Here is an 11,262-nt window from a genome sequence, read left to right on the forward strand (position 1 = left end):
AATGTGGATTACAGGGTCAAAGGTAGGGTTCTGAAGACTGTGGAGGAACAGAGAGATCTTGGGGTTCATATCCACAGATCTCTAAAGGTTGCCACTCAAGTGGATAGAGCTGTGAAGAAGGCCTATAGTGTGTTTGCTTTTTTTAACAGGGGGTTGGAGTTTAAGAGCCGTGGGGTTATGCTGCAACTGTACAGGACCTTGGTGAGACCACATTTGGAATACTGTGTGCAGTTCTGGTCACCTCACTATAAGAAGGATGTGGAAGCGCTGGAAAGAGTGCAGAGGAGATTTACCAGGATGCTGTCTGGTTTGGAGGGTAGGTCTTATGAGGAAAGGTTGAGGGAGCTAGGGCTGTTCCCTCTGGAGCGGAGGAGGCTGAGGGGAGACTTAATAGAGGTTTATAAAATGATGAAGGGGATAGATAGAGTGAACGTTCAAAGACTATTTCCTCGGGTGGATGGAGCTATTACAAGGGGGCATAACTATAGGGTTCATGGTGGGAGGTATAGGAAGGATATCAGAGGTAGTTTCTTTACGCAGAGAGTGGTTGGGGTGTGGAATGGACTGCCTGCAGTGATAGTGGAGTCACACACTTTAGGAACATTTAAGCGGTTATTGGATAGGCACATGGAGCACACCAGGATGATAGGGAGTGGGATAGCTTGAACTTGGTTTCAGATAAAGCTCGGCACAACATCGTGGGCCGAAGGGCCTGTTCTGTGCTGTACTGTTCTATGTTCTATGTTCTATCTCCCTAACCTGCACAACTATGGACAGTTCTGGACAATTTAGCATGGCCAATCCACCGAATCTGCACAGATATTGAGTGTGGGAGGAAACTGGAGCACCTGGAGGGCACTCACTTCGATACGGGGAGGAAGTGCAAACTCCACACGGACAAGGGCCCAAGGTTCGAATTGTGCTAGGGCCTCTGGTGCTGTGAGGCAGCAGTGTTAACCATTGTGCCACCGTATGTGTGTGAGAGCATGTGTATGTGAGAGAGTATGTGTGTGCATTAGCTGTTCTCCAGTTCTTTGGCAGCTCCCCCGTGGTCAGACAGGAATTAAAACTTTGGGTCAGAGACCTTGCAATCTCCTCCCTTGCCTCCCAAAGCATCTTGAGGCACAATCACCCAGACCTGGAGACGTGTCCAATCAAGCCTCCCAACACCTCCAAAACCTTGTCCCTTCCTTTGTCAATTGGCTGAAGAACATCACAGTCTCTGTCTCTCTCCCTGCCTCTCCTCTCTAACTCTCTGCCCCTTTCTGTCTCTCTGCCCCCGCTCTCTCGGCACGGTCCGGTAGCACAGTGGGTAGCACGGTTAGGGCGGCACGGTAGCACAGTGGTTAGCACTGCAGCTTCATAGCTCCTGGGACCTAGGTTCGAATCCCAGCTTAGGTCACTGTCCTGTGGTGTTTGTACATTCTCCTCGTGACAGCGTGGGTTTCCTCCGGGTGCTCCGGTTTTCTCCCACAGTCGAAAGATGTGCGGGTTAGGTTGATTGGCCATGCTAAAATTGTCCGTTAGTGTCCTGAGATGCGGAGGTTAGAGGTATTAGCGGGTAAATGTGTCGGCATATGGGGGTAGGGCCTGGGTGGGACTGTGGTCGGTGCAGATCCGATGGGCCACATGGCCTCTTTCTGCACTGTAGGGTTTCTATGGTTCTATGATTCTCTTTCTGTCCCCTCTCGCTCGCTGCCCACCCTCTCTCTCTGCCCCCCTCTTTGCTTCCCTCTCTCTCTGTCGGCCTCTCTCTGCATGTCACCCCCCCTCTCTCTATGCCCCTATTTCTCTCTATGCCTCCTCTCTCGTCATGCCCCCCTCCCGCTCGGCATGCCCCCCTCTCTGCCCCTGAAGTCGGAAAATATACCTCTATAGGCTGGTATGAGTCAAAATACAGTCATGCTTTATTCTCATAAGCTTATGGGAGAACTTGACCCCTTGAAAGCGGAAGCCAAAGTTCGCTCTGAACACAAGAAGCGTGGATATTTATACATCAGGGTTCCCAATACAAGCCATAAAGCAAAGTCCAGTTAACAGCCCTTGATCATAAATTATCGTTCCTTTAACAGCTTCTGATAGTCTCTGGATCATGGTTAGAGGCCATCTGGTATCCTTGGGTCATCAAGCACAATTCTTCTGATCGTTGCAGTCAAGGTGTCACCTCTGGTCCCCTGCTCTTCCCGCAGCGTTTCCTTTGAAGTGACTGAGTGACTGAGTGCAACTGTCCCAGTGGGAGTCCTCCTTCAAACGGCCATTCTCGCACTCTACCATTTGGTCGCTGCTTCCTCTGTTTAAATCATAGACAAGCCCAACGGAAAGAAAGACTAACATCTATATTCAACTGTCTGTTTTATCAGAATGATATAAACAAGCGAGGGAACCATGAACAAATGGCTTATACTAAAAGTAAAAGATGAAACCAACAAATGGCTTATACTACTAAAAGTAAAAGATGAAAGACATGAACAAATGGCTTATGCTACTACCAGGAGCAATATAAACAAAAAGGAGGCTAGCCATAAAGAGGAGTTATGTTTGTGATACATTCCAGGTACAAAGTTCAACCTTTTAGGCACAAAATACATTGAGTACAAAAAAAACATTAACCCTTTCCCTTCTTCAATCCCCCCTTTTGGTCAGAGGCCAAGTGCAAACATGGCCCCATGACCAACTCAGAGCCAAATGTTACCAACATATATGGGCCTACCTCCTTCATCAGGAAGTCTGCCCCTTCTGCCTGTACACTTGCACTCGGCATAATTCGGGCTGTTACCATTTTACAACAAGCGTTCAATAATACCATACAAATACAACATGTGATAACAATGACAATTACTACAATTAACTCGTGCATCAGGTATGATCCCCACGACCCGAACCATTGCCCCAGCCATCCCGGAGGGTTATAATTATGATATTGGTTCCCTTTACCTTGTATTGTCATCACCACTCGTTTGATATGATCTGCCAAACGAGTTATATTTTCCGAAACATCTGGGATATACATGCAGCATTCAGACTCAATTATAGCGCACGTTCCTCCCTGGAAAGCCAACACATAATCAAGTGTCAATCGGTTCTATAAAGCAACAGTCCGGATAGCTACAACCTCAGTTGATACTTCAGAGAAGGCTGTGCTCACCTCCTCGAACCTGTCTCTCGTTTCATTTGCAATTCTCTCCAAGGTCGAGGCCATATGTATAAGTTCCTGAGCTGCTTTTGCTGTCCCATAAAGTGGGAAAGCTATCATAAAGAACCATTCTGTCTCAGTAACGGTGAATATAGGGTACCACATATACTAAATAACACGATCCCACCCAATCCCAATGAAGCCATGGAAAGGCATTCTTTCCACAGATACAACAGGTCCCATTATATGCAGTCATGCTGCTCATATAAGTAGAGGAGAGGCTGACCAGGACATCAGCAGTGGGGCAATGGATTGTAATCTGTTGTGCCAAAGCCCAGGCACCACTGGTGACATTAGCCTGCTGGGTACAGTAGCTATGGCCCACAGGTATGGTTCCATTCCTTACCAAGCAGATAGATCCCCCCTTGTTGGATTTTCACAACATGCCTAATGGGGTTTTAAATGTCACTTTCCTTGTCCCATCGTGGGTTCCATTCTGATTCGAAATCCCCTCTACTATTCCCGAAGTTGACAAAGGGATAGGGAAAAAAGGACTTCCCCCCCTGTCCTTCGTGCATGGGAATATGTGAGCAGACCCAGCACTTGCTCAAAATTGTGACTGCAATACATACAAGTGAGACATATACATGAAAGTGTTCACGTGATCGGGTCGTGATTTTAGAGCATTGGTACAACGATTGCTTGGATCGACCAAATCTCGTGTTGATGTACACATCCTCCGGAGCCGTCTGCTGTTGCCGGGTACAGATCCATCCCGGTCCCTCAGCTAAACACCAAAAATTCCAGTTACACCACATTACATGCATGGGAGACCCCAATCACATTGCCCCTCCAACAGAGTTAGCAACATTTCATGGTTAAGGAATCCCAAGCAGCGGTCCCTACGGGTAACCTCCCAGGGATTTATTCCATGTGTCGGAAGGTTACAATAGACAGAGCCATCGTTACAGAGATGCTTGCGATGCTCTATCCTCAAGTCTACACAATTCCATCTATACTTCCCCTCCGTAACTAGCAGGGCAAAGGTCGTGAGAAGCAGCAAGAAAATCATCCGATCACTTAACTAATAACCCGCGCGACCGTTGTACAATGGTCCAAAGGCTCTCCCGCCCGCACGCCACTGCCCGCGAATCCGTTCAGCTTGCTTGGAGGTCAACCGTCTCGCATATCTGTGAATTAAGCACACTACACAATTTTAACTTTATAGGGGCCTTCCCATTTAGGTGCGAACCCAGGTTTGTCAAGTAGTGCTTTTACTTGGACGCAACTTCCCGCCCGTCAGGGAGCATTTCAAGCTCTCTCTCTCTCTCTCTGTCTCTTTGTTCCGGATTGTCTTTTACCAATTTGCGCATCCCTTTAAGTTGGGTGCTTAGTTCCAACACATATTTCCTGAATTCATCTTTTAGTGAATCTACATCATCACCCATTCTGTCATTAATTCATAAAGGGGTTAATCCGGTTGTCCGCTTTGTGGTAATTATTAATCTCATCAGTATAGTGGGCAATATCTCTGTCCACAATTTCCCGATATCTGTATGGCTTTGGCTAGTACATTATACAGTTAACTACACATCCCCCTTCCATAGAAAGCTTAGTGTGAATTAAATAACACTTTAAACTGGTTTTTGGCTGCAGTTGGACATCCATTCATTTGTATATAATCTCGTCAGAAAACATCGCATTCCCCATTAAAATCACATACCATACAGCTCCAATCTTTATATAATGTACCCCGACATTATCTCTAGTTTAATCATTTGTATGGCGAGGAAAACAGGAAGCTCCTACAGAATTATGTGTTATCAATACACAACATATAATATATAACTATATTATACAAAATTGGTGAAAGCTTTTCAGGATTTGATTTTATTTCCGGGTCTATATATCAGTGCTATACTGTATAATAAAAATAATCAAGCGGCAGTTGTATCATACTTCACACACCATAACTGTGATATCTAAACCCCTTTAATCCAATCCGTTTCCAATTTAAACCAAGCTCCAGATCAACCCCCCCCCCCCGCCCCCCCGCACTCGAGGAAAACAACAGGCGCCAAATCAAAACCAAAGTAGGTACAATACACACTACTTAACTAATCAAAATATTTTGGTTTGATTTTAACTGGCTAGATTTTAAGCTTGACAGTGCTCAATATTTGGCAAACTTTGAACAATAGGTAGCACATAAAATTCCAATGGCAGTACATAATTTTAACCAGTTGCAGAATATTAAACTGTCAGACATTTGTAAGGGCAATTTGCATTGGCAACTAAGATTTAATTGATTAATCTCCTGCTGGAACTTGAAATAAGCAGAATTACAACTGACTCATAGACAGTACATTTACCTCATTCTTTTGTTCTTGCTTATCTACTTTTCCATAAATTACTTAATTTCTTCTCCCAATTTCTCAACTAATTCTCTCGTAATCTTCTCTTTAAGACAAAGGAGCGGGCACATGGTTCCCTCCAAGGTTTAAATCCTTTCTGAACAAAATTCAAACACAGGTTTAATCAAAATTCAATTTGGCTATTTCCAACTTCAATTTATGTACTTTGATTTTGAAATTTCAATTTATCTTCTAATTTTATCTAAACTCTGTATCAAACCCACAGTTGTAAAATCACATCAAAACAAACAACTCTGTTAAACACAAACAGACACACATGGAAACTTCCACCACTCATTCAAACTTAACATCTTAAACTGAGATGTAAGTAAAACATTTAAAAGAATATAGAACTTGGATTAAGACAGTCACTTTTATTCTTCTTTCTTCCAAACTGTAATTAAAACTCAAAACAGAAGTAAATGCAAGAAATCTTATCACTTTAATATTTAACAGTCTTCACACCTCCCCAGCACTCCTGAGGCTAAACTAAGGTCATTTATTACCCGCAATAAACACTCCACAAGAACAAAGGTTTCAACAATTCCTGCTCTCAATTTAATACAACAACAACCACCTACATTCGACTAGAAACCAGATCACACAAACACACTGAAATACAAAAACGAAGTCTCTCCTATCCACCTCCAGGTATGCCATTCGCCCATTCTACCAACTCATCATAGTTCGAGGTACTGAGAATTCCCATTTTAAGGATGTTTTGGTGAACACTAAACTATTCATCCTTAAAAGCCTGGATGAACGCTCGATCCCCTCGACCTGAGCTTCCTTGTCCAGAGCACTCCTGATGTCCCTGGGACAACCATCCCCCACATTCAGAAGCTCCTTTTAGCTGTTTCGTTGTGGTCATTCTGCTCCATTTAGTGGGAGCATTCCCTAATACTCTCAGAATTTCTACTTCAAACTGGGCGATGGGTGTCTGTTGGGCATCTATCTCTGATGTTAGGGCGACTACATGTTCAATTAGTCCAGCTAACTGATGTATTAACAATACTCCTATTTTCTTTGTCATGTTTCTTTTTCTTTACCCAACCACTTATGCTGTTGGCCCAGAGGGTAGGATAAGTTCCACACCCTTTTTCTCATCTGTTTAAAGAATTTGTTCCTCTCAGTCATACACTCATTTATCAGGGAGCCCGGGTGCCCCCACTGTCTTTGTGCTTGTGATCCCACCATAATACAGATAAGTTTTATACTCACCACCTGGAGCATTCGATTCTCCCTTCTCGCTCTCCCACTCCTAGGTCGCTCTTATCAGAGTCCGGTGTTACCTGTCAGGGGTGATCAAATCCCTCCGTACCACCGCTTACACTATTAAGCTTACACTATTCCAGTGATCACTCAGACAGTTTCTCTCTCACATAAACAGTTTCTTTCTCACTCACGTCTGAACATCACATCTCAGGCAACTTTTCTCCAGTCTTTACACTCACTTGAGAATCCATAACAGACAAATGCCTCCTTGTCCGCATGTGTTCAGCTCAGATGTCTTTCACTCTCACACACACACTCACCGCATATGCTCAGCCCACTGTAGTTTGACTCACCCTATTAGGTTCAGAACTCTATTCCAGTGCACAGGTTGTGGCCATTCAACCTGAGCCCGCAAACAGAGTCCCGCAAACAGATCCGGGGTTTTTTCCGGATTTCAGCACCAAAATGAAGTCAGAAAATATACCTCTATAGGCTGGTATGAGTCAAAATACAGTCATGCTTTATTCTCATAAGCTTATGGGAGAACTTGACCCCTTGAAAGCGGAAGCCAAAGTTCGCTCTGAACACAAGAAGCGTGGATATTTATATATCAGGGTTCCCAATACAAGCCATAAAGCAAAGTCCAGTTAACAGCCCTTGATCATAAATTATAGTTCCTTTAACAACTTCTGATAGTCTCTGGATCATGGTTAGAGGCCATCTGGTATCCTTGGGACATAAAGCACAATTCTTCTGATCGTTGCAGTCAAGGTGTCACCTCTGGTCCCCTGCTCTTCCCGCAGCGTTTCCTTTGAAGTGACTGAGTGACTGAGTGCAACTGTCCCAGTGGGAGTCCTCCTTCAAACGGCCATTCTCGCACTCTACCATTTGGTCGCTGCTTCCTCTGTTTAAATCATAGACAAGCCCAACGGAAAGAAAGACTAACATCTATATTCAACTGTCTGTTTTATCAGAATGATATAAACAAGCGAGGGAACCATGAACAAATGGCTTATACTAAAAGTAAAAGATGAAACCAACAAATGGCTTATACTACTAAAAGTAAAAGATGAAAGACATGAACAAATGGCTTATGCTACTACCAGGAGCAATATAAACAAAAAGGAGGCTAGCCATAAGGAGGAGTTATGTTTGTGATACATTCCAGGTACAAAGTTCAACCTTTTAGGCACAAAATACATTGAGTACAAAAAAAACATTAATCCTTTCCCTTCTTCAGCCCCCCCTCTCTCTCTCTGCACCCTCCCTCTCTCTCTGTCCCCCTGTCTCCCTCAGACAGTTAAAAGGAGGACCATGTTATTAATGCTGGGTGAGTTTATTGAGGGATGTATTGTGTCTTAGTTGGGGACAGGGACAGTTCAGAGGGTGAGGCCGGCTGCTGGACCCTCTCTTGGCCTAGAAGCCGAAGGTGCCGTGAGGTTTGGCACAACAGAGCTGTGTCCAGTTGGTGAGTGAGTCGAAGATGCCCAGATTGTTGTCAATCCTGATGGGCTCCTCCAGCAGCAAGACTCCATTAACTCGGCCCGTGAGTCACTACAACTGGTGAGCCTCCTGCACTGCCTCTGTCAAACGCAACCACAAAGTGTGCAGTCGTCAACGAGAGAGAGACAAAGTGAAAACCTGTGAGTCAGAGAGAGCGAGAGAGAGAGTCAGAGAGAGAGAGAGAGAGAGAGAGTCACAGAAAGAGAGTCACACAGCGAGAGTGAGTCAAAATGTGGTGACTAGGGAAATTTCACTGTAACTTCATTGCAGCGTCAATACAGGCCTTACTTGTGACAAATAAATAAACTTCTCTTCAACTTACCTTTACTTTACTTAAACTTTATCCGCTACTCGTCTGCCCAGAGGACAGCAATGGAAGCATTCCCTCAGCATCTACACATTGTTCTGAGCCTCAGGGTCTCTCAGACTAATTCCCTCAGCCTCTCATCACAGAACAACCTCCTTATTTCCCGGGGCAATCTTGTGAACCTTCTCTGTGCCGCCCCCAATGCAAGTGTATCATTTTTCAAATGTGGAGACAATAGCTGTACACAGTATTGGAGCGGTGGTCTCAATAAAATCATGTACAATTGCAGCAAGACACCTTTCTTCATCTACTCCAATCCACTTGCAATAAAAACAAATGTGCCCTTTGCTTTTCTAATTGCTTGAATGAATAATATCGATTGTGCTCCGAATTTTCTTCAACATTTTAAAATCCGTCACATTTCAACCTCTCCTTAACTCTGAAGAAGAGTCATACAGACTCGATGCATTCACTCTGTTTCGCTCTCCATCGATACTGCCAAACCTGCTGATTAGAACTGAAAATGGGGCCCTGCATGGGCACTGGATAATTACTCATTTGAATCAATTACTGCAGTCATATTGATTCTTGTTAGCTCATAAACCCATTTAAAAGTCACTTAACTGAATGCTGTTACTTTTATCAGTGGCTTAATGTCGACTGGTTTGAAAATCTTACCACCCCATCAGGGGTTCCACTTACAGATATTAATGTCATGAGACGTCTGGACAGAGGGGATAGGGACAACCTTCTCCCGCTCAAGGAATGATGAAGAATAAGAGAGAACAGATTGAGCATCATGGCCAAAGGAAGGAATAGGAACACGAGGAGTGCTTAAAGTGTGGAATGCACTGCCGGAGATTGAGATGGATACAGATTCAATTGAAATGTTCTAAAGGGATTAGACTGTTCTGTAAAAAGGAAAAATGTTCCGGAGTACAGGGAGAAGCTGGAAATCTTTATTTTCTGTCACAACTGCTCACATCATTTCTCATTCATCATTCATCGATTATGAACTGTTCTCTCGTCGTTTCTAAACAAGGAGAAGTGCAGGAATAATTATATGAAAAGAGATTTGGTGGCCTAAGTCCTACGGCAGAGTTAAAAGAAATAACAAATATATGACGAAAAGGCGGTCAGGACGACACAGAAATAAAATCTGTATTGAGGGAATATCCCCTCAACAGGCTGTCTTTAGATGTTCAGTACAATAAAGATTTCCAGCTTCTCCCTGTAACCCTGCACATTTTTCCTTATGATTGTAAAAGACATATGCTGATACTTTGAATGGATTATTATTGACTTTAAGGAAGTTAGCAGCCAGCAGTAAACCAGTCCAGGTGACACTTTGTCAAAGGGTCATCTGGACTCGACACATCAGTTCATGTCACTCCCTACAGATGCTGCCAGACCTGCAGAGATTTTCCAGCATTTTCTCTTTTGGTTTCAGATGACAGCATCCGCAGTAATTTGTTGTTGTTTTAGAGTTGTACTGTTGCACCTCATTTGGAGTTGTCGGTCTGAGAAACCTCACTAATGAAATGGATTAGATACTTTGGAACTGTTTTCCTATTACTTTTCATTGTCTCTCTGTAATCTTCCTACCAGAATGAATCACTTCACAATTCTCAGCTTTGAATTTCATCTGTAACTTGTCCCTGTCCTTTTTGAACTTTTACACCATCCTCCTCACAGGTCACAATGTTTCCACGTTTCAAGTTATCTACAAATTCTGAAATTGTGCCCCGTGCACCATTACCTCGGTCACTAACACATCCTGGTGCATGTTCACAGTATCTGCAGCTTTTGTGCATATCAAGGTGATCAACTGCAGTTTGATGCTTATAGCAGAAAAGAGGAACCAATGCAAATGTCCGCATATTCCACGTAAATGTTGCAGAATTGTAGTCAACTGGTTTGGTTACCATTGCTAATAGGAAATAGCAGAGAATGATTTCAATCCAGCTACTTCTGAGTTATGGGCCCAGCACACTTCCGCTGCACCACTCTGGTCCAGTACATTCAGCCCCACCTGCTGCCTGTCAATGTAGCCAATCAGATATTGTCTTCGACATTGTTGTTTAACACCAGCACCAGTGTCAGGAGGCTCAGTCTGGCCACACATTTCCACTGCACAACACCAAGAATACAATGGACAGAGAAATATACGCACAGAAGCAGCAAAATAGACTGTTTGTACGCGTGTAACGACAGAGAAATGTGCCGGGAAACCGGCAAGATACGGAAATGATCACTGATGTTATAAAGGAGTTTTCTAGTGTAAATGTGTTTCTAATTATATATTTCCTGCTGAGTAACGGTGCTCTCTGCTGTTCAAAGCTATTCACTGTTGTTGTGCAAAGTGTTTCACTGTTTATTAATATACTTCCTGCTGTGCTCTGTAATATAGAGGTTTCCAGCATGGAAACAGGCTCATCGGCCCAATTTGTCCATGCCGCCCAGTATTTTGCCACCGAGCTATTCCCAATTGCCCGTGTTTGCCCCATATCCCTCCAGACCATCTTACGCATGTCACTGTCTCAATTGATGTGGACAGTTGTTTTCTACTGTTGTGCAAAATGCTTCCCAGTTGTTGTAAATGTGTTTTCGGCTGTGTAAGTGTTCTGTTAATATGTCTGCTGCTCTGCAAACGTGTTTCCTATTGTGTGAGAAGACTCTCCGTGAAGATG

The sequence above is a fragment of the Mustelus asterias genome, unplaced genomic scaffold, assembly GCF_964213995.1.
Source record: "Mustelus asterias unplaced genomic scaffold, sMusAst1.hap1.1 HAP1_SCAFFOLD_35, whole genome shotgun sequence".
Taxonomy (NCBI): domain Eukaryota; kingdom Metazoa; phylum Chordata; class Chondrichthyes; order Carcharhiniformes; family Triakidae; genus Mustelus; species Mustelus asterias.